Source organism: Octopus sinensis, linkage group LG13 (assembly GCF_006345805.1).
Source record: "Octopus sinensis linkage group LG13, ASM634580v1, whole genome shotgun sequence".
In the NCBI taxonomy this organism is placed as follows: domain Eukaryota; kingdom Metazoa; phylum Mollusca; class Cephalopoda; order Octopoda; family Octopodidae; genus Octopus; species Octopus sinensis.
The window spans coordinates 57,346,922-57,353,737 of record NC_043009.1 but is presented as its reverse complement, the minus strand read 5'-3'; the positions used below and the strand labels follow the sequence as shown (position 1 = coordinate 57,353,737).

Genomic DNA, 6,816 nt, shown 5'->3' with positions numbered 1-6,816 from the left:
TTGCCCAAGGTGCCACGCAGTGGGACTGATCCCGGAACCATGTGGTTGGTAAGCAAGAGCGAGGTATAAACAGTAGCTGCACAACATTGTGAAGTATATTTGCCACCTAAATGTGGCTAACCTTAAGGGTTGATGCTACAGTAGATTGTAGCCCCAGGAAGACATCTCCTCCAGCTGGCTATCGACACACTATCAGTACCCTATGAGTATTTGCAAAGGGAAGTCATCATTCGCATCTCCAGCCTGACGTAATACACATAGACCTGAGTTTCTGGGTATTGACCCCTCAACAGCGTGTGACAACCACTGGTTGGCGGTGGGAAGTGGTTCTCAATGCAAATATATATACTTTTTCCTTCCCTTTGCCTTGTATTTTAATTTCATACACACACACCTCTTTGTATTACTATTTATATATGTGTATTTGTGTGTTGTGCGTGTGTATCTGTGTGTGTGTATGTGTGTATGTGTCTGTCTGTCTCTATCTATCTATCTATCTATCTATCTAGCCATCTATTTATCTATCTACGAGGTTACCGTGGTCTTTTCCGTAGGCTTTTCTTTCCATGGATAAACCTTATCTGCTTCCCCCTTTACACTTTACATCATGACATTTCTGTGATACACGATCCCTATTGATTGTTTTTTTTTCCTCCCTTTCACAATCCCTTTTAATCGAAAACCTACCCCACTTTTTTCTTTTTCTCCCCAAAAAGAAAAGCTCTACTTTGTAATCTGTCCCGTCTGTGTGCAGCCTTGTGTGGCTAATAAACAAACTTATCTAGATAAGTGGTTTTCAACCTTTTAAATACCCGGGCCAGACCTAAAAATCTGGATTTTTGTTAGCGGTCGGCACCAGGAAATGTAAAACACACATCAATTAAAGAAACTTTTGTTGTATCCACAGAGGGAAGACTGTCGGAAGGGTGCTTGGAGGATGAATGCGGCCCTGGGAGCCACGGGTGAAAACCGCTTAGATAGATAGATAGATAGATAGATAGATAGATAGATAGATAGATAGATAGATAGATAGATAGATAGATACATAGATACATACATACATACATACATACATACATACATACATACATACATAGATATATGCATGCAAGCATGCATACGTGTATACATACATACACACATTCATACATACATACATACATACATACATACATACATACATACATACATACATACATACATACATACATACATACATACACTCATACATACATACATACATACATACATCATACATACATACATACATACATACATACATGCATGCATATATGCATACATGCATACATACTTACATACATACTACATTCATACATACATACATACATATATGCATATATGCATACATGCATGCATACATACATACATACTACATTCATACATACATATATGCATACATGCATACATACATACATACATGCATACATACATACATACATACATACATACACTCATACATACATACATACATACATACATACATACATACATGCATGCATATATGCATACATGCATACATACTTACATACATACTACATTCATACATACATACATACATACATACATACATACATACATACATATATGCATATATGCATACATGCATGCATACATACATACATACATACATACATACATACATACATGCATGCATACATACATATATGCCTGCATGCATACATACATACATACATACAAACATACATACATACATACGTATCTCTTAATTATTAAGTACGTATGTTGTCTGTTTAAGAGTCAATCAATCTGTCAGGTCGAGATCAGAATCCATCGTTTATTTGAATACATTCATGGGAACTTCCCAGTAGAATGGGAGTTTCATATGCCAATAATTACCATATCATTCCCATGTGATTCCCCATTTGGTAGTTTGACAACTGTCAGGAGAATTTCACTGGAGGTGTCACGCTTTTGGTGAGACGTTTTCACACCATTCACTTCGCAGTTCATTTGATTATACTGCATCGCCGTTGTGCCGTTTATTACCTCCGTCTTAGCGAAGGCAGAGGTATTGTTTCCAGCAGTGTTTGTTTGTTTGTCTGTCCGTGGACAAGATATCTCAAGAACTGCTGGGTGGATTCGGATGAAACTTTCAGGGATGTGTGGCTTCGCGACTGGCACGAACTGATTAGATTTTGGAAGCTGGAAACGTTAGTACGCCGGGCGAAATGCTTAGCGGTATTTCGTCTGCCGCAACGTTCTGAGTTCAAATTCCACCGAGGTTAACTTTGCCTTTCATCCTTTCGGGGTCGATAAATTAAGTACCAGTTACGCACTGGGATCGACAAATTAAGTATCAGTTACGCACTGGGGTCGATATAATCGACTTAATCCGTTTTTCTGTCCTTGTTTTCCTCTCTGTGTTTAGCCCCTTGTGGGCAATAAAGAAATAAGATTTTGGATTGATCTGGTACCGGACAAGGATTCTGGATTATTTTTCCGGTTTTTCTACTTAATTTTTGAGAGCGGTCGGGTTCATTTTTAGTATTCTCGTTTGTGAGAGCAGTTGAGGTAATTTCAGATATTCTCATTTTAAAAATCATCTCCGGCTAATCGTTGAGAGGACGTTGGTGTTGCCTTGGCGGAGGTTTGCGATTTCTGAGTTCTACTGTTTATGTTGTGCTGTAGATTCCAGGTTCTCCATTTTCTCAGAATGAGTCCAGATTATCTCGGAGAGCGCCATTTTCACCAGTGATTCTCAACCTGGGCTCCACCTGACCGTTTGGGAAACCATATAAGATTTTGTTGTTAAAATTTCCGTGCAATAAATTGGTTATACTTCTGTAATACATAAAATATGCTCTTTTTTTTTTTACTCTTTTTTTACTTGTTTCAGTCATTTGACTGCGGCCATGCTGGAGCACAGCCTTTAGTCGAGCAAATCGACCCAGGATAAAAATCGGCACAAACTTTCCGAACAACCCAATAGTTTGGGATTAAATGCAAGTTTACAAGTTGATAGTCCAACGTTTTTGTAATGTCTTACAATAACAAAACAGCTCAGTTGTCGAGGTCGACACTTGTCGTAGATCTTGAATCTTGCAGCAGTCGGTTCTTGGTTCATTATTCACGCGACATCCGATGACAGATCTAATAGTCCGAGGTTTTATCTCTGGTTTGTCGATATAGGCGTAGGAGTGGCTGTGTGGTAAGTAGCTTACTTACGAACCTCATGGTTCCGGGTTCAGTCCCACTGCGTGGCACCTTGGGCACGTGTCTTCTACTATAGCCTCGGGCTGACCAAAGCCTTGTGAGGTGGATTTGGTAGACAGAAACTGAAAGAAGCCCGTCGTACATATGTATATATATATATATATATATATATATATATATATATGTGTGTGTGTGTGTGTGTGTGTGTGTGTGTGTGTGTGTGTGTGCGTGTGTATATGTTTGTGTGTATGTGTTTGTCCCCCAACATCGCTTGACAACCAATGCTGGTGTGTTTACCTCCCCGTAACTTAGCAGTTCGGCAAAACAGATCGATAGAATAAGTACTAGGCTTACAAAGAATAAGTCCTGGGGTCGATTTGCTCGACTAAAGGCGGTGCTCCAGCATGGCTGCAGTCAAATAACTGAAACAAGTAAAAGATAAAAGAGTAAAATAGAATTCCTTTGGGAGAGAGAGAGAGAGCATAGCTGCAGTCTTATGACTGAAACTAGTAACAGTTAAACTATATACACCATGGTGACCAGAGTACTGGGTTCAACTATCGCGTGTCGCAGGATTATCAAGAAAACTTTCAGTGGACTTTTGATCTGACACAAGAACAGCACCAAATTCAACAAAACGTCTAGAAAAGATCCCCCATTCGGTTACATGAAAATAATAAAGAGCTGCTGGGATGTAAAATGTTCTAACTACGGCGGTACATATTCTAAAATTGGAACGATACAGAGAAGATTAGCATGGCCCCTGCGCAAGGATGATACGCAAATTCGTGAAGCGTTCCATATTTTCTAATAAGGCGGCGAGTTGGCAGAACCGTTAGCACGCCGGGCGAAATGCGTAGCCGTATTTCGTCTGCCGTTACATTCTGAGTTCAAATTCCGCCGAGGTCGACTTTGCCTTTCATCCTTTCAGGGTCGATTAAATAAGTACCAGTTACGTACTGGAGTCGATGTAATCGATTTAATCCGTTTATCTGTCCTTGTTTGTCCATTCTGTGTTTAGCCCCTTGTGGGCAGTAAAGAAAGAGGTATGTAAAATATCCCAGTTGCTCGCATATCAATGCAAAGCAATTGTGCCCGCAGTTACGTTCGTTTTAGTTCTGCTTTTATCATTTCCATCGACCTCTGTTACTAATATATATTAGCGAATAGTAACTGCAACACCATTACAGTATGGCATTCAATGACCGAAAGCTGGGGATTTCAATGTGTTTTGGTTGTTCTTAGCAACTTGATCGATTACGGATAACATCAAATCAGTAAACTTTCTGTCGACTTGAGAATTAATCGTTATCGAGTGGCTTGTTGATTGAAAGAACGGTGGTAGAGCAAGATTTCTCGTCAGCGAATGTAGCTTGTGGGCGCAACTGCTTTGCGTCGAAATGCGAGTAGTTGGAATATTTTACATCCAAGTAGCTTTTTATCTTTCTTCTCTAGACATTTTCCATAATTTGGTGCTGTTCTTGTGTCATAAAAAGTCTACTGGAATTTCTCTTCATAGTTCTGCGACTCTCGGTAGCTGAGGCCAGTTCTCTGGTCACAAGAGTGTATATCATTTGGCTTTTTACTATTGTCAGTCATCGGACTGCGGCTATGCATGGGGCCCTACATTGAAATGTTTAATTTACTTACTCTATCAATTTCTTTTGCCGAACTGCTAGTTTATGGGGACATAAACAAACCAACACCGGCTGTGAAATGCTGGGGTGTATAAGGATGCATGCATGCATGCATGTATGAATTTATGTGCATATATTAAGGCGCCGAGCTGGCAGAATTGTTAGAACACCGGATGAAATGCTCAGCGATATTTCGTCTGCCACTACGTTCTGAGTTCAAATTCTGCCGTGCTAGACTTCGACTTTCATCCTTTCGGGGTCGATAAATTAAGTACCAGTTGCGCACTGAGGTCAATGTAATCGACTTAATCCGTTTGCCTGTCCTTGTCTGTCTGTCCCCTCTGTGTGTGTAGCCTTTTGTGGGCAGTAAAGAAATAAGAAACGTTAGCACGCCGGGCGAAATGCTTAGCGGTATTTCGTCTGCCGCTACGTTCTGAGTTCAAATTCCGTCGAGGTCGACTTTACCTTCATCCTTTCGGGGTTGATTAAATAAATACCAGTTACGCACTGGGGGTCGATATAATCGACATAATCCGTTTGTCTGTCCTTGTTTGTCTCCTCTGTGTGTAGCCCCTTCTGGGCAGTAAAGAAATAAGAAATGCTTAGTGGTATTTCGTCTGCCTTTATGTTCGAGTTCAAATTCCACTGAGGTCGACTTTCATCCATTTGGGGTCGATAAATTAAGTACCAGTTGCGTACTGGGGTCGATCTAATCAACTGGCCCTTTCCCCAAAAATTTCGGGCTTTGTGCCTAGTGTAGAAAAGAATGTATGTACATATACGCATACCATTGTGCGTGTAAGTCTGTATGTTCAGGCTTATATTTATTGGGTTGGACAACAAATCCCTTGGGTTTTGTCGATACCAAACTTCAAGCAATCCAATAAGTAGCTAACTGACACTGTAGATGACGCAATTCAACGCGAAAATGCGATGAGACAGATTGTATTTTGAATATTTAGGATCATCCTGAAAATGGAGAACCAAAACAAATATTATCGACACCACATCCTTTTTTAAAAAAAGAAATAGCAAGAAAGTGGTGGAAAGCTACAGGAAGATGTGCACTGTGTACGTAGAGGATGCTATTAAGGAATGTGTGCCAGGAGTGGTTTTCTAGATTTCAATTAGGAAATTTTTCGGTACAAGATGCACTTAGTTCTGGCCGGCCAACTGGTATTAACAGTGACACCAACCCCCGTTATAAGTTCAGGATGATCGCAGATATTCTTTCTTTTCTACTCTAGGCACAAGGCCCGAAATTTTTTTTGGGGGGGGGAGTTGATTAGATCGACACCAGTACGCAGCTGGTACTTAATTTATCGACACCAAAAGGATGAATGGCAAGTCGACCTCGGCGGAATTTGAACTCAGAACGTAAAGACAGACGAAATACTGCTAAGCATTTCGCCCGACGTGCTAACGTTTCTTATTTCTTTATTGCCCACAAGGGGCTAAACATAGACGGGACAAACAAGAACAGACAAAGGGATTAAGTCGATTACATCGACCCCAGTGCGTAACTGGTACTTAATTTATCGATCCCGAAAGGATGAAAGGCAAAGTTGACCTCGGCGGAATTTGAACTCAGAACGTAAATACGGACGAAATACCGCAAAGCATTTCGCCCGGCGTGCTAACGTTTCTGCCAGCTTGACGCCTTATGATCGCAAATATTCTGCAAATACCCAAATCGAAGGTTGAAAACCATCAACTTGGGTACAGTAGCAGGATTGATTTTATGATCCTACATTAATTGAATGAAACTAACCTCTCCCAACGGCTTTCGATCTGCGATTCGTTGTAGAAACGTGAAGAAAACGGTGCCATTTTGCATAGAATGATTGCTGGGGACGGAAAGTAGATCATCTATAACCATGAGAAGTGCAAACGATCAGGAGAAAGACACGGTGAACCGCCACAAATATCCTCCAAAGCAGAAATTCACCCAAAAAGGATTAGATGTGTATTGTATTTTACAAGT

At 40.6% G+C, this 6,816-nt stretch overlaps 1 non-coding gene across 1 annotated transcript; it reads left to right on the top strand.

The window, feature by feature from the left end:
- The first annotated feature begins 3,896 nt into the window (after positions 1-3,896).
- On the top strand, positions 3,897-4,003 carry LOC115218712. Its single transcript, XR_003882257.1, has one exon. It is a non-coding gene; the product is annotated as a U6 spliceosomal RNA (small nuclear RNA).
- Positions 4,004-6,816: the final 2,813 nt, after the last annotated feature.